This window comes from Perissodus microlepis, chromosome 8 (genome assembly GCF_051167445.1).
Source record: "Perissodus microlepis isolate ML-2025 ecotype Zambia chromosome 8, ASM5116744v1, whole genome shotgun sequence".
In the NCBI taxonomy this organism is placed as follows: Eukaryota; Metazoa; Chordata; class Actinopteri; order Cichliformes; family Cichlidae; genus Perissodus; species Perissodus microlepis.
In genome coordinates, this window is record NC_140468.1 from 26,777,584 (window position 1) to 26,800,034 (window position 22,451).

The 22,451-nt window shown below is 39.1% G+C and overlaps 1 protein-coding gene and 1 pseudogene across 1 annotated transcript in view; both read right to left on the minus strand.

Moving 5' to 3' along the window:
• Window positions 1-22,451, minus strand: part of ca10a (carbonic anhydrase 10 (inactive)a) — a 314,556-nt gene that overhangs the window by 277,338 nt on the left and 14,767 nt on the right. The gene's annotated exons all lie outside the window — the stretch shown is intronic.
• Window positions 1,989-22,451, minus strand: part of LOC146382122 (zinc finger MYM-type protein 1-like) — a 30,388-nt pseudogene continuing 9,925 nt past the window's right edge.

Below are 22,451 nucleotides of genomic sequence, written 5' to 3' on the forward strand. Positions count from 1 at the left end.
CACAACGGAAGTGCTCTAGGATGCTAGGGGCTATGTTGAGCTTTTGTTACCTAGTGGCTACACAAGCCAGAAGTACCAACAATCGGATTGGGTGTGTGGTAGTAATAGGTAAATTAAGTTTTTGTTTTGTTTTTTAATTATTTGAATATATATATATACATATATACATATGTGTGTGTGTATAGATATATGAGTGTTTGTGTATTAATACAAAAACAATAGACATATGCATTCGATTGTGTAATTTAAGTGATCTAGGTAGCTCTGTTTTGGAAGTTCAGTTAACGCTAGAAATGTGTTTTGGAGTTTGTACGTGCTTTGTCTCTAGGGGCCCCCATAACTATTTATATACAAACATACATAAAGAAAACCACGTCTTTTTACATTACTAATTCCTTTTGTGCATAATTTTATATTGTTGTTGATAATTAATTAATTAAAGCAACAAAACAACCTAAAGAGCCGGTTGGGAGCCGAGCCGAAAGAGCCGGTTCTCTAAAAAAAAGCCAGAAATCCCATCACTAGCAGGCTGGCCTCCATTGCATATTAGTGATGGGTCTGTCGCGAACGAAATGGCTCTTAGAGCCGGATCTTTGACGTGAATGACGCGAGCCGTTTTTTTTTTTCTTTCTCTCACCCTGTCTCTCGCACTTTTTTCCGCTTCACTCCGCACGCGAGCCTTGTACTTTACGCTGGGAAGAGGGGGGAGGGGCGGTAGTTACACTCAGTAGCACAGGAACAGAGCAGGAGGAAGAGAGAGAGAGATCCAGGGACAACAAAGTCACATTAGAAAGGTATAGTAATCATCCACAACTATTTTCAGTTGCGGATGATAAAGGATTCAGAAAGTTTATTAATGCAGACCCATATGACAGAGAATGTGCATGTTCTTTTTGTTTTCATATTATAATTTATATTTAACACTACTACTGTGTTGTGGTTTGCAGTGTTTTGTGTTGTTACACTTTAAATTTGTAAAAGGAAAAAGCTGAAAATTTAAATATTTAAAGTTGAACTGTGACTAGTTGATTTTTGTATTAAATTATTTATTTATTACATTTTATGTGGAGTGAATAAATAAAAGTATATTTACGGTGGGCCCTACAGACAAAGCACATACAAACTTCAAAACACGTACAAACTCCGAAGCACGTACAAACTCCAAAACACGTAAAAACACGTACAAACTCCGAAGCACGTACAAACTCCAAAACACGTAAAAACTCAGAAGCACATAAAAACTCAAAACACATACAAAAGACAACAGAAGTGCTCCAGGATGCTAGGGGCAGTGTTGAACTTTTGTTACCAAGTGGCTACACAAGCCAGCAAGTACCAACGACCGGATTTGGTGTGTGGTAATAACAGGTAAATGAACTTTTTTTTTTAAAATTATTATTATTTGACTATATATGAATGCTTGTGTATAAATACACAAACAATACACATATGCTTTCATGCTTTCAATTGTGTCATTTAAGTGATCTAGGTAGCTCTGTTTTGGAAGTTCAGTTCATGCTAGAAATGTGTTTTGGAGTTTGTACGTGTTTTGTCTCTAGGGCCACCGCATATATTTATATATAAACATATATAAATAAAACCACTCTTTTTTTTACATTAGTAATTCCTTTTGTGCATAATTTTATATTATTGTTAATAATAAATTAATTAAAGCAACAAAGCAACCTGAAGAGCCGGTTCGGAGCCGAAAGAGCCGGCTCTTTTTAGTGAGCCGAACTGAAAGAGCCGGTTCTCTAAAAAGAGCCGGAAATCCCATCACTATTGCATATAAGTACTTGGCAATGCCTGCAACATCCATACCTTGTGAAATGTTTTTCTCTGTTGCAGGTCATATTGTACAGATAAAGAGAGTTTCTTTATCATCAGAAAATTTAAATAAGCTTGTGTGTCTTATAAATAATAAATAAAATTTTATTTATATAGCACCTTTCAAGATAAAATCACAAAGTGCTTTACAGAGGCAGAAAACAGACATTAAAATCTAAAACAAAACAAAATCAACCAAAAGCAAGTTTAAACAGGTTTTTAACTGCTTTTTAAAAGACATGACTGAGTCCACAGATCTCAAACTCAAAGGGAGTGAGTTCCAGAGCCTGGGAGCCACTGATACAAACGCTCTGTCACCTTTTGTTTTTAACCTTGTATGCGGGACAGCCAGCAACCCTGGTCACAAGACCTCAGGGACCTGCTGGGGTGATAGGAAAGAAGAAGATCACTTAAGTAAGTTGGAGCTACACCGTGCAGGGCCCTATAAGTCATGATTATGATCTTAAATTGGACCCTGAACTCGACAGGGAGCCAATGCAGTTGAATCAGCAGGGGAGTGGCATGGGAGTATTTGTGATGCTTTGTCAGAAGCCTAGCAGCAGCATTCTGAACACCCTGCAGTCGTTCCAGGGAGGCATTACTTAAGCAAGTAAACAAGGAATTACAATAATCTAAGCGAGATGAAACAAAAGCATGAATAATCATTTCCAATTCGGAACGTGACACAATGGGACTCAGCTTAGCGATATTTCTTAAATGGTAAAAACAAGAGCGAACCAAAGATTTAACGTGTGTGTCCAGCGTCAGAGCTGGATCAAATGTAACACCAAGGTTCCTAATGGATGATTTAATATAGGAAGCAAGAGGGCCTAGATTTTTAACCACGAGGGGAACAAATTTCTCAGGAGCAAAGACAATGACTTCCGTTTTATCAGCATTTAGTTGAAGGTAATTACCAGCCAGCCAATCTCTAATGGAATCTAAGCAGGACTGCAGGATTTGGAGCTTAGAAACATCAGGTGGCCTAAAAGAGATATATAGCTGAATATCATCTGCATAACAATGATATGAAATATCAGAGAAAGAGCTAAGAAGTTGCAGAAGAGAGAGTAAATACAACAAAAACAATAATGGTCCCAAGACAGAGCCCTGAGGCACCCCATAGGGAAGAGAGCTGACGGAGGATCTGAACTTAGAGGTAGCCACAAAGAAAGATCGATTTGACAAATAGGATTTAAACCATTCCAATGCGGTACCCGATACGCCCACCCAGTGGTTTAATCTATCTAACAAAATAAGATGATCAACAGTGTCAAAAGCAGAGGTCAGATCCAGCAACATCAAAACAGTGCACTCTCCAGCATCATAATTCATCAAAATATCATTAGACACTCTAAGAAGTGCAGTTTCGGTAGAGTGAGCCTTACAAAAGCCAGATTGAAATTTATCAAGAACGTTGTGTTCATCTAGAAAATCCGCGAGTTGCTTGGCCACAACCTTTTCTAAAATCTTGGCAATAAAAGGCAATTTTGAGATGGGTCTGTAACTGGAAAGCAAAGAAGGATCAAGTTTAGGCTTTTTTAAAAGTGGGTGAATGACAGCACTTTTACAGTAAACAGAGACCTGACCAGAGAGTAGAGATGCATTAATAATTTTAAGAACACTAGGACCAATAGACTCAAAAACATTTTTAAGTAAAGACCCAGATAAAATATCAAGGGGGCAAGAGGATGATCTCATTGAAGTGACCAGCTTCAACAACTCAGGTAAAGACACTGGTGAAAATCTTTCAAATCTGACAGGCTTAACTAAAATTGGAACAGGCAAATGGTACATGGAGGGAAAGATTTTGCTCCTTACATTGCTAACCTTTTCAACAAAGAAGGAAAGAAAATTTTCACAGTCTTCATTCGAAGAAATAGGGACAGCAGCAGAAGCCGGAGCAACAATATCCCTAATTGTGTCAAATAGAACCTTGGGGTTACCTCTGCTCCTAGAGACTAGGTTTGAAAAATAAGCAGCCCTTGCATCACGAATTGAAGCGTTAAAAGAAACTAAAAGGTCTTTTAAATAAAAGAGATGAACTTGTAAACGAGTCTTTCTCCACAAACGCTCAGCTTTACGACAGACACGCTTTAAACAGCGAATGCTGTCGTTTATCCAGGGCGAGGGTTTTGTAACAGGGGCTAGTCTAGTTTTAATAGGGCAAATATTATCGATAATAGAAAGACAGTAATTATTAAAAAGATTTGTTAATAAATCAACATCATTAGAAACAGGCAGATCCAAATTAAAAACGTCAGAAAATTTAGCAGCAGTAGAAGAATCTAAGACGCGTGAGCTAAAAGCACGACGCTCAGGAGGAGGAGGCAAATAAAAAGACAAATTAAATATAATACAATGATGGTCCGAAATGAAAATATCCTCAGAACTAATACAGTCAATGGTTAAGCCAATAGTAAATACAAGGTCCAGAGTGTGCCCTTTGGTGTGGGTGGGGCCAGATACATGCTGTGTGAAATGAAAAGAGTCCATGATGCTAAGAAAACCTCTGGCAAAGAGGTCAGAGTCATCATCAATGTGCATATTAAAATCGCCAATTATTAGCAATCTGGACAACTTCAAGATGGAAGATAAAAAGTCACTGAATTCCTTTAAAAATTGACCGTTAGGTCCAGGTGGACGATAAACTACAGCACAGTAACACGGATCTTTAATTCCAATTTTAACCAGCTGTAGTTCAAACTTTGACATTTTTTCAACCATCAATGAGCGACAGTGAAATCAATTTCGATACGCAACAGCCAGTCCTCCGCCACGACCAGAAGTCCGCGGCCGACTGATGAAGGAGTATCCGCTCGGGCAAAGTTCGATAAGGGAAGAATAGTCACCATCACGCTGCCAGGTTTCAGTTAAAAATAATAAGTCCAGTTTTTTGGAAAGAATAAGATCGTTCAATAAGAACGTTTTATTTGTCATAGATCGGGCATTGAGAAGCACCATGTTCAACGAGGAATAAGTCAAACCATTATCGACACTGACCCGTTTTAGGGGGCGTAGAAACTGGGGGTTCGATCCATAACGATCATAGATACCGCTCGCTGCAGGGGCAGCGGGCCAAATAATAGGAGAGTCTGGATGAACACTCCTAAGGAAACACGATCTCATAAGTCCAGGCTTTGCAAAATCCAGCAGGGACGGGGGAAACAAATTCTCCTCCAAACGGGCAGTCTGAGCACAGGTAACCAGAAATGCTCGACGTCGCTTACCCGCTAATCCTCGTCTGAAGAGGAGTCTAAATTTCACCTGGACACCTGCTCTTTTACCTCTCCTCCTCCGAGATTTGCGTGGACCCAAAAGGGTGCTGTTGGCGACATCTGTCAAAAATCCAGGCACCGGCGGCGGAGGAGGGAAGAAGCCATTGTATGAAGGAGCAATATACAGGCCCACCATAGAGGAGCGAATAGACAGTAGTGTCAGACGATCATAGACTAGGGCAGGCAATACATCAGAGACAAAGAAGGAGAGCAGGACAGTCAGAAACAGCAGCATAACAGAGCGAGGGAAACTGCAGCCAGCAGCGGCAAGGCCAAACACAGGCGCCATCATACCGGAAGTCTTAGCAACTGTTTTGGTGCAGAGGAGTAAGAAAATGTCAAGTCAGAGAAACAGATAAATGCAGTTAATTTTGTCAACTCAACCTGGATTACTGAAAGTGTTTTTTTTTTTTCTCTTGTTTTTGACTGAGATTCTAAAGGGAAATCCAATACAACCATAGCGTTTACAGACAAAAAAGTCCCTTGCACAGTAAATTAACTTGAACATAGACTGTTTATACTAGGTTTGTATCTGCCCCAAGGATTGGCATGCAGACTGGGACAGACAGGGATCGAACCACCAACCTTTCAATTAGCAGGTGACCTGTTCAACAACAGCTACACCGTTCCAAACCTCACTAGACGGAGTTGTAAAGGAAAAATTCTTTCAATTTTAGTGCACTGATTAGCCAAACAGTCTTACCGTGTACTTGAAGCTCTCTTACCCCCAACAGGCAAAGTTGGGTCAACAGAGTGGTATTCTTTTACACATCCTAACTGTGACATTATCAGACATGCATTGAGAGGAGCCACAGAGAAGTGGCTGCGTGTTTACGGCTCACTGATCACATAAATGTGCACCTAACAAGAACACACTCTTCATTTGCTCACTTTTACTGCACTGTGCAGTGTCTCATCTCCAGAGATGGGCAGTAACGCGTTACTTGTAACGTGTTACTGTAATCTGTTACTGTAATCTGATTACTTTTTTAAAGTAACGAGTAAAGTAAGGGATTACTATCGCAAAAACGGTAATTAGATTACCGTTACTTTCCTGTAGGAACGCTGCGTTACTGCGTTACTAAAGCCGTGATTTTTTTTGCGAGAATGTCTCATGACAATGGCGTAAGCGAGTGCGACGTTCGTGACAACAGCTGTGTGCAGATCAACAATGGATAATATATGGAGTGCGGGAGAGAGTATGAGCGTGCAGCGTTTAAAGCGTGGAAGTACTGACCTTTCTTTGAGTTTGATTCCATAAAAAGTGACAAAAACATTAGTGTCCGTTGTGCGTGGGAAGAAAACTTATTTTTACAGCGAAAAAAAAAAAAACCCTAAACAAGCACCGAGTGCGCAACGACGTAATGGGAAATTCACAGAGAAACTCGCGGATTCTTCCACTGACCGCTGCGGCACACCTGCACCAGGGCACACCTCCGCCTACCCCACTCCTGCTTTACAGGTGAAAATAGAGCAACAGAACCGCTAGTCTTTGACTTTATTTATTTTCTGCTGTGTTTTACTTGCATCTATTTGAAAGACTGAGTCTAAACACAAAAAATATTTTATTTTATGTGCTGGAATGTGCAGAAAATACGTTTAAATATTAAACAAATTTCTTCAAGTCAGAGAATGTTGCATATAATTTAATTTTTACTTGATGCATAAAGTTAAAAGATTAAAACTGATAAAACAAGTTAAAAAAAAGAGACTTTTCCATTTGATTACATTTTGTATGATGGATTATGCAGAAAAAGTAGAATTGGGCTGAAAGATCTATCGCTTTACCTATTCAGGTTGTAAATCGTGTTTTTAAAAAGTAACTAAGTAATTAATTACTTTTGAAAATAAGTAATCAGTAAAGTAATGGGATTACTTTTTTGGGGAAGTAATCAGTAATTAGTTACTGATTACTTTTTTCAAGTAACTTGACCAACACTGCTCATCTCTATGTCACACTATTTCTCCTCTACCAAGTACCACAAAACAAGAAAAAAAAATATTTTTTTGTGTACTTGAAGAAAGCAGAAAACTAGAGTTTAAAGAAGGTGAGTACATCTGTCATCTGTGGCCTCTGATCCTATTGAACTAAATATAGTCTTAGCTTTCTAATCAGTGGCCTTTTCTGCTTTGTGCCTCACAGAAATGAATATTATGTTAAATAAAATATTATAAGTTGTTTTTGTGATAACGTAGCAAATTGTCCTACATCTTGTGCTGCTTTGTAAGTTTTTCATATTTTTACTAAGCCTAACTAAATTTCTGTCCCCTGAAAAATACATTGAAGGATGAGTTTTCTAGTTTTATTACTTCCAGGCTGGACTACTGTAATTCATTATTATCAGGATGTCCAAAAAACTCACTGAAAAGCCTTCAGCTAATCCAAAATGCTGCAGCAAGAGTCCTGACAGGGACTAGAAAGAGAGAGCATATTTCTCCTGTTTTGGCTTCCCTTCATTGGCTTCCTGTTAAGTCCAGAATTGAATTCAAAATCCTGCTCCTCACATACAAGGTCTTAAATAATCAGGCCCCATCTTATCTTAATGACCTTGTAGTACCATATCACCCTATTAGAGCACTTCGCTCTCGCTCTGCAGGCCTACTTGTTGTTCCTAGAGTATTTAAAAGTAGAATGGGAGGCAGAGCCTTCAGTTTTCAGGCCCCTCTTCTGTGGAACCAGCTTCCAGTTTGGATTCGGGAGACAGACACTATCTCTACTTTTAAGATTAGGCTTAAAACTTTCCTTTTTGCTAAAGCATATAGTTAGGACTGGACCAGGTGACCCTGAATCCTCCCTTAGTTATGCTGCAATAGACGTAGGCTGCCGGGGGATTCCCATGATGCATTGAGTTTTTCCTTTCCAGTCACCTTTCTCACTCACTATGTATTAATAGACCTCTCTGCATTGAATCATATCTGTTATTAACCTCTGTCTCTCTTCCACAGCATGTCTTTTATCCTGTCTTCCTTCTCTCACCCCAACCGGTCGCAGCAGATGGCCGCCCCTCCCTGAGCCTGGTTCTGCTGGAGGTTTCTTCCTGTTAAAAGGGAGTTTTTCCTTCCCACTGTCGCCAAAGTACTTGCTCATAGGGGGTCATATGATTGTTGGGTTTTTCTCTGTATCTATGAAGCGCCTTGAGGCAACTTTTGTTGTGATTTGGCGCTTTATAAATAAAATTGAATTGAATTGAATTGAATTGAATTGAATAGACATCTGAAAAATGGTGAAGAGTAAAAGAACACAATTCCTCCACACGCCAATAAACACGTCTAACAACCAGCAGATTCAAATGCAAAAAAAAGTCACCACAGAAAGCATGACACACAACCCTATCAAAAAAAATACAAACTGAAATCAAAGGAGCACTTGATCTTCACAGTACAACACAAAGTACAGTAGTATTTATTATTGACGTTTTCTTGTTCATTGTTTTGAGATGAGTTGAAAACGTATGTATTTGTTCATGAATAGGAACAAATACTTTTTTTCCGTTCCTTTGTCTGAAATTTTGAAGGGAGCATCTGGTTGTGGCCGGTTTATGTTCTTTCCACTTTCAGATTATGGACTGAAGAGTGCTTACTTTTGAATTCTGTTCTAGTTTTGTAGCCCATTCCAGCCTTGTGCAGGTCTGCAGTCTTGTCCCTGACAACCTTTCACGGCTCTTTGGTCTTGCCCATGGTAGTGGAGGATTTGTAATGGAAGAAACTCATTGTGTGAACAGGTATGCTTATGCTTGATAGTTAGTGGATGGTTAAAATGAGTTAAAATTGTAGTCGTTATAACACCTACGTAAAAGCACCTAAGTAAAAGACATCACTTACTTTTCAATTGAAATGAGATGCAATAGTGTTGTCTTTTGAAAGGGCATGACTGGCCAGCCAGATTAACTCCAGAAAACAATGACCAATAAAGCATCGCCTTTAAATACTACTGACTCAGTACTATTGGCTGTCATAAAAACCGAAGGCATCACCCTGCCTTCACTTTGTTTTGCAGATGCTTTTAATCATGAATTTCCTCAATTTCCTTCCCCAAGCTTGTCTCTTAAAATTATTCTGGTACATGTTGGTTTCATCTCTTCAAAATTATTTCTAGGACAACCTTTGAGTGTTCTTGCCATAGATGTTTTGAATGGATATTTCCTCACAAAGTAACTCTAATTGTTATGCATAAGGTTCACGTTAATATTCAGCCCTGTTTTAAGAATTCCGGACTATTTAAAATGTTATGATTAAAATGTTAAAACTTTAATTTAAGCAAGTACGCTGACAGGTTGCAACTTCCTCCAACGAGTTGTAAAGGAAAAACCTTAACCCTAACCCTAACTTCAATATTTTATGGTGTTTTTATTACAACATGATGTCAGACTGGTGACATCAGCAGTTTTTGTAGATAATTTTTGCTGATGTCAGCATTGGTAACATGGAAATCCCTAGTAATGACATCTGCATTGTTAATCAATATCTGCATTGTTAATATAGAAATTTAGTTTAGTATGTTAATCTGTTTGTGTTATTGTGAAGACATACAGTGCTGTATTTAAAAAATAATATATATAGTATATATATATAACATACTAAAGTGATTAGAGCAGAACTGGCTGAAATCTTTGGCTTCTATAAGTTGTATAAATGTTTAGATTTTGAGATATATTCATGCAGTTTGTGATTTGCTAAACTTGGTGTCATTGTGGTGGACAGACTGCTAACAAAACAGACAGCCAGACAAACAAGACAAACAATCTGAACTGATTACATTCTCGCTCCTTTTGGGGGAGAAAAATATAATGCCAGAATGAATGTTTGAGAATTTATTTGTAAGTTAACATCTGAAAATTTGCCTATTTAGTGTATAGTTAAAATGAAACCCAATCCTAGCCCTATCCCCTACCCATGGATTCATTACCTGTCAGAGCATTATCATTCCCAACGTGTAAAATACAGACAATTTGTCATAGCCCTAGGTGTCTCATAGTAACGTGAAAGGTACTGTTCTGCATCCTTATGAAATGCTCTGGGTTCTCAATTGAATCCAACAGAATGCCACTCACAGAGGTAAAACACGCTTCGAGCAGAGGCTCCAGCTGTTCATTCCAGCCCTAACCTTAACCTTAACCATAATCTTAACCCTATCACATAGTGTTTTCCAAAGAGATTCAGCATCAGAACGTAAAACACGTTTACACATATAGATTAATTCCAACCAGCTCCCATGCCTCTGATCGCATAATATACCGATGATTTGTCACATTTGTCAGTATGTTACGCGTTGGGATGAGAACATGTTGTACCTGTAGCCTAGTAAATGTTAGTTAAGGAAGTTTCTCCTAACAGCTACCAACCACAGACATTTTATATAATGCATTATCATCTTAGTCAATTAGTTATGTTACTATGAATTAGTAACAATAAGTTTTTATCTTGTTTCTTCGTTCTTTGGCTGTGTGGACAAAGGTTCATTCAGTTGGTTTCAAACTTGGTGGGTGTGTTGTCACTAGGGATGGGTATTGATAAGATTTTCACGATTCCGATTCCATTTTCGATTCTGTTTAACGATTCGATTCTTTATCGATTCTCTTATCGATTCTTTTTAAAAAAGGAGAACACTAAGGTCGATTAGCTTAGAACTTTGTTTTATATCTTCTCTTTGAACAAGATAGAAATTTAGGAGTAACATGGCCTTACAAACCCAACAGTGAGATCTTAAGAGATCCAGCCTATAGCTCTTCAATGGGGTGTCACAGGGTCCCCAGGAAAAAAAAATGTAAATGCAAAATAATAAAATAAATATTCTTCTGTAGCAATAACAAAGTATAACATAAATTATTCTGTAGCAATTACACAAGAATATCCAGTAATGTCCCTGCCTACAATTAAACACATTCACTTACCGAAAATTGGGGCCATCTGCTGTGGCAAATGGGTGCAAGCCTTTGACCACAAACTTAGTCACTGCTGGGTGACATTCGTCTATCCCGGCCTGAAAGGAGACGCTAACGGTAGACTGCAGCGAGAACTGCCAGCATCTGAGCCAGCCAGACTCTGTCTATCTCTCTCATCATGGTCACCTAAATGCAGTGCACAGTAATGGCAGGTTTTGTAATAAGGCAGATCACGCTAACATAATATGCACTGTTAGTTGATTATTTACCTGCCACATTAACGGGAGAGGACGTGCAAACGTTACCGCTGCTGCTGGGTTGAAATTCACGAGTCCGGAGCGGAATTAAAAACATTGCGTGTTTTGTGAGCAAATGCTTTTGCATATTCGTAGTGTTTCCTCCCTTAAATGAAATATCTACTTTGCAAGTATTGCAAGTTGTCATCCGTTCTCGTAAAGTATAATCAAACTTTTGAGCATTTGAGCCGCCATGTTTCCTGCCAGGTAAATGACGCTCAGCAACGTGGTGACGTCATTCGGGGTGACTGGAATCGATAAGGGAATCGTTTGCAAAAATGGCAAATAATTCCAAGGCATTGAAACAGTGGGAACCGGTTCTCAACAAGAACCGGTTTTCGATACCCATCCCTAGGTGTCACAGACTCAAGAAAGGGAAGTGTCAAATTAGAGATCATGTGGATGAGATTTCAAATATTTTGGTTAAAAGAAAAAAAAGATTTTGGCTTTGGATTGGGGTGGGTGGAGTATTGGAATTGAGTCAATTATCAGATCCATACATTAGCTTTTTCCTCTTCTTTAAGTTCAGTAAATTGCTCCTGTTCATCAGAAAGGAGACATGTCTGTGAAAACTCCTCTCTCATGCTGGTACACTTTGATCCATCCCCCGCCTTCCTGCTCTGCTGTGTTTAGTTGTCATGGTCATATGACTCAGCGGCACTGAGCACAGGCATGCAGGCAGCAGTACTCTACAGCTGTAAATGAAAACACTGCAAACAATGATGCGTGCTGGGACGTAATTCTCTACTGTGGCAAAACCACCAACTTGTTGTTACAGGCTAATAGAAACAAAGTTGATAAAGATACAGTTTGATGGATTCTTTGCTGCTGGTTTTCTGTTATATGTCTGTTTTAGTTTCATTAAAAAGGAAAAGAGAAAAAAACATTCCTCTTGCACCTGGTCAGGTCCAAAGACTGGACAGAAAGTAAGTGAAAAAGTGCCCCAAGAAATTACAAAACTCCATTCTTGTCCATATACTGTGCATCTAATTGTTTACTGAAATGTGATTTTTCTTGATTTTTAGATTGACCAAATAGCATCTCTGTTGCATTTAAACCTTGACAGAGCAAACACCAGTGTAGATTATTCCAGAAGTAGTGACACAGCAAAGCAAACAGCAACTGTCACAGAAAAAGAAGAGAGTCTGTCTGCCTGGTTAAACACCAGCTTTCTGTGTCTCTGTATCACTCTCCCACTTATTGTAGAACACACTCACTTACTCTCTATCAAACACAGTTTCCCTACTCCCGCTGCAGACACACATCTGCGCAGGATTATCAGATTAGCAGCTGGAGATTTGGCTTCCCTGATAAGGCCTGTGTGTGGGATCGAGAGTAAATTGAGGGTGCTTGGCTGGTGCCACTGTACAGACCAAACAGTACTGCTTTCTGTGCTTGTAAAAAATTCCCTCCCCACCTGCAGTGTAGTGCTGCCACATCATTGCCACCACAGTCACTTTCTTTCATCCAGGCTTCTTTCCAGACCCCTTTCTTCACCAGTCACTGCCAGCTTCCTCATTGCACTCTCTCTGGCTGCAGCATTCCCACACAGATACACATGTACATACACACTCCACAATCCCATCTCACAGTGGTAAATTACAACTGGCATGTAGGTCTTCTCACTCTAGCTGGTTGATAGAATTCAGATTCCAGAGCAGCAGATGTGATAAGCTGTGGCTGCATAGGGAAAGGGTTGGTAGCCACTCTGACATGTTATTGTTACTCTCACATATACACAGATGTGTGTTATTTGTCAATTGTGAGGACTTCTTTTTCTAACAGCATTTAAAACATTTTTTAAAAATATAAAACTACTTACATAGATTGAGTGGAAAGGCCTCCCTTTCCTCCTCCTTTTTCCTCCTTCTTCCCCTTCCCTTACTTCTTTCCAATTTTTCTCGCTATTTGCATGTAACTAAATAAAGAAGTATCAGAAACATTTCAACTTTTGTAAGGTTAATACATTTTCAGGTGGAACTGGGGCAAAGTCTAATGAAATCTAAGATTAGCTGCAGACTGTAAGTGACTTTGTAACTGCAGCAAGCAATTTAGTCTTAAAATTTATTTAAGAATATCTTTTTCAAGTTTAGAGAACTAAAATTATTAAGTCCTCCTTCCAAATAAACACTTTTGCTATTGTTTCTCAAATAGGATGGATTTATACAGAGGGCCACTAGAGTCACTTACAATAGTCCTTTAGGAGACTGTTTTTTGTGCAGGAGTGACCAAAAGGAAAAGAACAGAAGAGTGGGTTGGATATCAGCATATTATAGTAGATTTAGATTTAGTATACAAACTAAATGTTAAAGTAATCTTCCGCTGGTTATCCAGACAGCTAAATATTTGTATTTATTGTGAAAGGACAAATCCTTGCCCTTACTTTGAACCAATCTCTTCACCAAAGAAGCTTTATTCTAATTGTGGTAGTAATCTGTTATCAGATTTGATACCTCCTTGTATTTTCTTTTACTCATCACCAGCAGGTTGCAAGATGTTCCCATTATTCATCATAAAATCTAATTTGAGGATTTGCTTCAAGGGCCAAATTCAACCATCTAAATCTTCAACCAACCTTCTGTTTAACAAACTTTCTTTGCTAATTGTTTTGCATTCCAGCCAATTTTGAAAATGTATTTGTTTGTGATATGAGTAGTGATTCTTGCAAAATGTGGATGTCCACATAGATGAGAGATGCCGTAACTTGGAATAAGCTTGTGTAATTCATCCAGATAAGCTAAAAAGTACAAAAGGCAAATTGATACAGCTGGTTGAACAGATGTACAGGGTGGGCCATTTATATGGATACACCGTAGTAACATGGGAATGGTTGGTGATATTAAAGTCCTGTTTGTGGCACATTAGTATATGTGAGGGGGCAAACTCCTCAAGATGGGTGGTGACCATGGGGGCCATTTAGAAGTCGGCCATCTTGGATACAACTTTTGTTTTTTCAATAGGAAGAGAGCCATGTGACACATCAAACTTATTGGTAATGTCACAAGAAAAACAATGGTGTGCTTGGTTTCAACGTAACTTTATTCTTTCATGAGTTATTTACAAGTTTCTCTTTGTTCACAGCCATTGACATGTCGAAGAGGTTAACACGTGAGGAGCGGATCGAAATTGTGTTGATATCTGGTGAACGCAGTAACCGGGTCATTGCAGCAGATTTCAATGCAAGACACCCTACGAGACCACCCATCTCCCATGCTACAGTTAGCAAACTGCTTGCTAAGTTTCGTGAAACTGGTTCAGTGTTGGATTTGCCAAAATGTGGACACAAGAAAACTGTCACTAATGAAGAAACATCAGTGGCTGTCCTAGCTTCATTCAGCAAGAGCCCACAGCGTAGCACTCGCCGCATGTCACTGGAGAGTGGCATTAGTGGAACATCCCTTCGGCGGATATTAGCTACTCACAAATGGCACCCTTACAAACTCCAGCTACTGCAGCATCTCAACGAGGATGACCCAGATCGGCGCACTGAATTTGCAGAATGGGCAAAACAAAAATTGGAACAGGACCCTCAGTTCATGCAGAAGATTTTGTTCAGTGATGAGGCAAACTTTTATGTGAATGGTGAAGTTAACAAACAAAACCACCGCTATTGGTCTGACACTAACCCACATTGGATGGATCCCTCCAAGACTGTTGGACCAACAAAAGTGATGGTTTGGTGTGGTATATGGGGTACAACAATAGTGGGTCCATTCTTCATCAATGGAAACCTCAAGGCCACTGGATATTTGAAATTGCTACATGATGATGTGTTTCCCTCTTTATGCACTGAAGCTGGCACGTTCCCTGAGTTTTTCCGGCAAGATGGTGCACCACCACATTATGGGTGCCAGGTCGAGCATTCCTAGATGAACAGTTTCCTGGAAAGTGGATTTGATCGTCGTGCGCCAGTTGAATGGCCCCCAAGGTCTCCCGATCTGACCCCCTTAGACTTTTATCTTTGGGGTCATCTGAAGGCAATTGTCAATGGTGTGAAGATACGAGATGTGCAGCACCTGAAACTACGGATACTGGATGCCTGTGCTGGCATTTCTCCTGCGGTGTTGCTATCAGTGTGTGAAGAGTGGGAGAAGAGGGTTGCATTGACAATCCAACACAATGGGCAGCACATTGAACACATGTTATAAGTGGTCAGAAACTTGTAAATAACTCATGAAAGAATAAAGTTACGTTGAAACCAAGCACACCATTGTTTTTCTTGTGACATTACCAATAAGTTTGATGTGTCACATGGCCCTCTTCCTATTGAAAAAACAAAAGTTGTATCCAAGATGGCCAACTTCTAAATGGCCACCATGGTCACCACCCATCTTGAGGAGTTTGCCACCTCACATATACTAATGTGCCACAAACAGGACTTTAATATCACCAACCATTCCCATTTTATTACGGTGTATCCATATAAATGGCCCACACTGTAGTTTTCCCAGTGCGAGAGCTGTAGTTTGAGTAAGGTTTAGATGTTGTGTTCTAACACTTTCAACAGTAATCTCCAAACTAACTTAAAATTAGATTAGGCCCCTGGTATAATTATGACTATAGACTAATGGGATCCCATGCTCACAAGTAGTAGAAGTATAAATTGTTCTAACACAAAATCGATACAAAGTTATGCATCTAAAAATAATCCACAGGGCCTGTTTTAAATCCTCGTGTAGTGATGAAAATTAATCACACGTCATCACATTTTTTTTAGCACGGTTGTCATGTAGAGGACACATAAACGTAAGGTGGATATAATTTGGTCATATATTGTAAAGAAAGAATCAAATATTTTTTAGAAATCTGTGTACTGTCTGTGAAAATGGCAAACCATAACTCTGCAGTAATTATAGGTTTTTCTATCAAACAAACAGATTGTTTTAGTCAACTGGAACCAATATAGACCAAATTGTTACATTATGTGACTTTAATTTATTTATCCAAAAAAATTTGAAAACTAGATGCGAAAATGTTGGGTAGAGATTCAAGCAAAAACACACTGCAGGTGCCACATGGTTTCAACAGCTACATCAACTCAGAGGAGGAGGGAGTGATTGCAGGCATCCTTTGTGACATGGCTTTTTGTCAGATGGCATATGCCCAGCCAGTAGAAACATGTGTTATTGTCAGGAATACACCAAAGGCCCCTACCCTGTGATTTCATTGCCTTCTGTAAATTTCTAAGCTTCCTGAAGGCTGCATTTTCTCTGAAGGTAATGTGTGATTAACTGCACTGGTCGCAATTTATAACAAAAGGTTTAGCTTGGGGAAGCAGAATCACTGATGATGTTCCGTTGTCGTCCCTGGCAGAATTCAGGTGTTAATATTACTTTGGCTTGGAGCCAGTATTAGGTTGCCACATGTTGTTTTGAAATTTTCTAGTAATTGGTGACCTGGGAATTTCATTATTGCTTCTGCAATTTTGGTACTGCCTCTGCTAAAGAATTCATTATTGAATTTTTTAAACTTTCAAGATTCCATTCATACATGTTCAGCAAGCTGAAATCCCACTTTAGAATCACCCCCAGAGAGTAGAAACAAAATGCACAGGGTAAACAAAAGAAGAAGGAGAACGGTGATGAGTTTGATAAGTTTTACTGCTCAAATATCTGCAAGTGAACCTCTGCATTTAATTTACCTTGACTTCCTAAAATCCACCAGCACCACCAAACCATTTTGGATAGGGTTAGGCTGCATTTTAGCCACATGAAACTAGAATATGTTACCTTTTAAATTCAAAAATCTAAAAATTTAATGTACAGTTGCAAGTGACATCACCTGGGTTTATTTTTTGCCACATGCTAACCAGGCAATTCTTTTAGAAATCACAAGATGTTATATATATATATATTTTTTTAATGTTCCACACATACTGCACGTACTGCAACTTTTCTTTTACAAGCTTTTACTTTTAGGTGTTCCAAACAGACAGAAATTCTATAAGACAGGATAAGATGTTAACCAAAGCTAAACCCTACCCCCAACACTAGAGATACCAACGTTTGGTTGGATGTTAAGGGGTTTAAAAAAAAGGTCACAATTATACTAGTACCATACAACCGTTTAACTCCTTGTCCCAATATTGGACACTAAGCTTTAATCTAAATCTCTAATCCAAATTTTTGATGGTACAAAGTTATCTGATGTGGAAACAGTTAGAGGGGTTAAGTCAGGCAAGTTTCTGCCACCAACAGCAAACTGCCTTGGTAACATGCGTATACTTTTTTTGCTTTCAAGGTGTTTCAATGTTCTTTGTGGAAGAGAGACACAGGCTTCTTCAAATTTAAGGCTACATATATGCAAAATGCAAAAAGATGCAAAACAGAGCAAGGCCTACCAGTTGCCAATTTATGTTAATTTTTCTTTATTGTGCTGGGCCATTGTCATATTACAGTGGAAAAGTAATTTCTTACTCTTAATAGATAAAGAACAGCAGACACAAGTATGAGTCCTCCTCACATATATCTTTTTTTGGAGCAAAAAGATCAATGCTGCAAAATGAAACATATTACAAGAACTCTTCTGCATATCTGCTGTTTGCTATAAAAAGTGAACTGTGTAAAAGCACACACAACAAATCTTGTTAGATCCTGCAACACAATGTAGCAACACACAAATCAATACTACTCTTTTTGTAATATCTCAAAAAGCTTAATTAATTTCTATATGTGTTTAGTGTGCATGATTTGGTGATTAAAGAAAAAAAAACATGGCGTAAAAGCAGTGTGGTTATTTTCATAATGATGGACAGTTTAGTTAATATTTGTTGGAATAAGAGTTACATCTTCTGAGTTATATCTTATCAAAACAGCTGAAACTAGAACTAGATCACTCTATAACTAATGTGGGTTATTATACTCCCTCCAGAAGTATTTTTCCTATACAATGCACTTCTGTTACATAAAACCTGAATGACCCACCAGGCAAAAAAGACTGCCCTCAGGACTCCAGACCTAAAGGTTTATACTGGTCTAAAACCTCGGATCTGATAAAAGTGGACCCATAAAAAACTTACAGGAGCATTGTCTCCAATTTTCAAGACAACTGGATAATCAGAGCAATTTCAACATGCCAAAGGACTTCCAACACCACTTCATCTTATCTGTGTTACTTAAAGAAGGACCAAACAGCAGATGTGTCAACATGTTTACCCCCTTGGGATTGCTGTTACATTCAAGTTGTATCTGAACAAAAGCAACCCATAGCCCTCCTACCCATGACTATGATTTCACTTTTGTTACATCAATTTTTGTGGAGCTGCTATAAAAAACAGCTAGCTCACACCTGAACGCTGATGACACCTAAACAAGATGGGGCCTGTGCTTGGCTTGACTTCTGCCTGTATGCAATCTACTATTGTGTTTTATGATATTTTATCAGCCCTATTCTTTAATTTATGTACCTATGCTGCTCTGATTTATGACTGTTCTTCCGTACTCCACATCAAAGAGTCTGTGGAACACCTTTATGATGATTGGGACAGTTATAAGAAAACTTTCCCCCCACCATTTGTGTGCTCCTTTTCCTCACCGGATTACTTCTTGCTCCTTACGAAATGTGCCTCAGGCAATCCTAAGAAGAAATTGAGGAAAAGAGGCTGTAGGGCCGACATCCAAGTGCACATTAGACGATCTGGAGGCATCCCCGGTTTTTGCTGCTGGTTACCCTTCCAGATTTGGTTGTAAATGCATACTCACAACCACTGCAGGCTGGGTCTTTCTCATCTGATGCTCTGATTTGTGTCGATTACTGTGTCCTCGCAGTTTGCATTGCAAAACCAGTGGCTGGTCCCACTGGTTCGGTGGCGCAGCTGTAGACCATGTGATTGGACAAGGTATTTGTTGTCAGTTCCACTTCGACAAGCTGATGAGAAACCTGTGCTGCCAGCATTTATTCGGATTGCCCTTTTGAACACCTGCTCCATCTCAAACAAATCCTTCTCCCTGAATGAGCTTTTCACAAGAAAAAACCTGCATTTTCTGTTTCTCATGGCAACATGACAGATGGTGAGTTCATTCACCCTAAACAAACTTTTTAGGTGCTCCTATCTGGGTGCCCCCAGTTTAGGTCACCGTGGTGAAGGACTTGCTGTTGTGTTTAAAGATAGTTACGCATGCAAAGGTATGCAAACTGAAAACTATTGATCTTTTGAGTCACAAACAATTAAGGTTGGCTATACGAAAATGGTTTATTGGTAAATGGCCTGTATTTGTATAGCGCTTTACTAGTCCCTAAGGACCCCAAAGCGCTTTACACATCCAGTCACCCTCCCATTCACACACTGGTGATGGCAAGCTACATTGTAGCCACAGCCACCCTGGGGCGCACTGACAGAGGCGAGGCTGCCGGACACTGGCGCCACCGGGCCCTCTGACCACCACCAGTAGGCAACGGGTGAAGTGTCTTGCCCAAGGACACACGATTGTGTTTTAATTTATCGCCCTCCTGGCACTGCTACTCTGTTCTTGATTTTACTTCTTATCTTCTATTATCAACCTGGAGAAAGCTTTGCTTCTTGGGGATTTTAACATTCAACTGAGACCATTGCTGAGAGGTTCTCTGTCATGTTTGACAGTTCTCTACATTCTATTGGAAATGATGTAAATACTCTTATCCAGTCCTTTAATAGAGAATGCTCATCCATTTTGGATCAAGTGGCACCTATTAAAAGAAGCTCTATCTCACAAGAGAAGACATACCCTTGGATAAACAAGTCTACATTAAACCTAAGGAGAACACATGCCACAAAACAGAATGACAATAGAAGAAAACTAAACTTAAAGTACACAGGCTTCATCATTCACATCTCCTTAAATGATACAGTGAAAAATGTAAGATCAGAATATTTTTCTAGACTCATATAAAAAAACAAGAGAAATCCCAAGAGCTTTTTGACAAAATCAGTGCCATTGTGTTCCCAGATATGGTACCTCTAAACAGGGGCGTCACTAGGTTTTAACGACAGGGGTGTGCTTAGCCCCCAAGAGAAGCACACGATATGAACGAACATAGTGCATGAGCACAAAATTTCACAAACAGAAAACAAAGACTGAGGAATTGCTTTTCAAAGTTTTGGACAGATTAAACATCTTAGGCCACAAATAAATTTTCAGTGCGTGAATTCACAGTTGCCTCCAGCACAAGGTCCTCCATTTTCTTCTGTTTGTGCCTTGGCTTGGCACCTGGTTCAGGGATACTGTAGGTGTTGCACAGGGCCTTGGTTTTCTCATACAGCTCTGTGGCAAATGCATCTGAGTGTTTGCCCTTAAGTGTGTCACACACAACTTGTTTGCAGATAAAAGCTTCTGCCAGGTCTAAAGTCTCTTTCTGCAGGAACTTGTGGAGTCATTCGGTTACAGACAGAAATGTGAAACATCAGTAGTGCACAGACTGCTGAGAACTTGTAGAGCTTTGCTCTGAGACCAACAGCTATGGGGGATCCAATGGCAGATAGCAGGCACTCCAAAATGGCAGACAATGTCTCAAGAACTGCACTAACTGATCGCAACTGACATGCCCAGCGAGTGTTTGAAAGTTGCACAAGCTCAGTTTTTGTCAATCCAAGCTTTGACTGAGCTTCCATGAACTTATGATGATTGACTAGGGAGATGCTGAAGAAAGAATACACACACTCCAACAAGCTGAAAAGCTCCACAGCCTCTGGGACAGCCTTGCAAGTATTGCACAAAACCAGGTTGAGTTGATGACCATAACAATGCACATAGCCTCAGGATGGAGCGTTCTGAAATGTGCTTGTACACCTCCAGTGGAGCCACTCATAACATCATATGTTTGTGCTACACGCTTAAACTCTGCAAGACCATTGTTTTGGATCTGCTACTGAAGCTCATTTGCAATGGACTGGGCATCAAATGATTTTATCTCTGCAAGTGCAAGGAAACACTCCTTCACTGCCCCCTCTGACACATACCTAACACAAACAGCTAACTGCTCTGCCTTTTCATCCCTTGCCTCATCTGCCACGATGGCACAGATACAATGACACTATAGTAACCAGTGTTGGGCAAGTTACGTTGAAAAAGTAATTAATTATATTTACTAGTTACTTCTTCAAAAAAGTAACTGAGTTAGTAACTGAGTTACAATATTCTAAAAGTAATTAATTACTTGAAAAGTAACTATTGCGTTACTTTAAGAAAAACCCTTCTGGGGTCCAGGGTATAATTGGCCATTTTTAACTACTTTTGATTTTCCCTCCATATTTTACCTTTAAAAACTATTTACTTGCCTTGTTTGGTATCATTCTTTTCAGCACAACCTCACGTGTCTGAATTTACAGTTATGTTTTCATTTTGACATACTGTATTAACACAATTGATCTAAAATCAGACAAAAAACATAAAATCAGAGTAGAAAAAGTTATATTTTTTTACTGTAACAACCACAAACATGTTTAATGAATCATATTTCATAACTTTAAACGCAAATATAAATTGTCAATTTTAAAATCCTGTGCACATGTTTTGCAAACAACAAAGTTTGCATCCATTTACCTTTTACCTTGATTTTTTAAATAACCATTTCAAACTATTTACAGAACAATCAGCTGTTCTGCATTCAACAAGATGCCACACAAATTATTATTATTATTATTTTTTTTTTTTTTTTGTCCCGTTTGGATCTTTAGCCATCAGAATTGTTGTCTTAAGGCCAAGAAAGATGCCAAGCGGATTTATTTTACGAAGTGGATCATCATGGCCTTGCCATATTGGTCCATTTGATTGACCTTTATTATAATTATGTATTTATTTTATTTTCGGTTGCTACAAACGGGACAGACATGACTGGGGGATAGGACAGGGAGAAAGAATGAAAGAAAGAGAGGGAGAGAAAGAAAAACAGAGGGGAGAAGAGACGGTGAGAAAGGGGGGAAGGAAGAAAGAAAAACAAACAAAACACCTGGATCACCTGTATGGAGAAAAAAAAACAGAAGAGAAAGCAAACAAAAAAAGAGCAACATAATAAAAACAGCACCATCACAATAAACTAGCTAGCAGTAGATAACAGTAGATACTAAATATTAAACGCTATTGTGCAGCACGCAAGATAGACAGCGCACAATGTGCTTTGAGGCAGAAGCTGTTAGAGTGAATTGTTAAATGTTTGTCATTTTTATGTTTACCATTTGTACATTGTTTTAACTA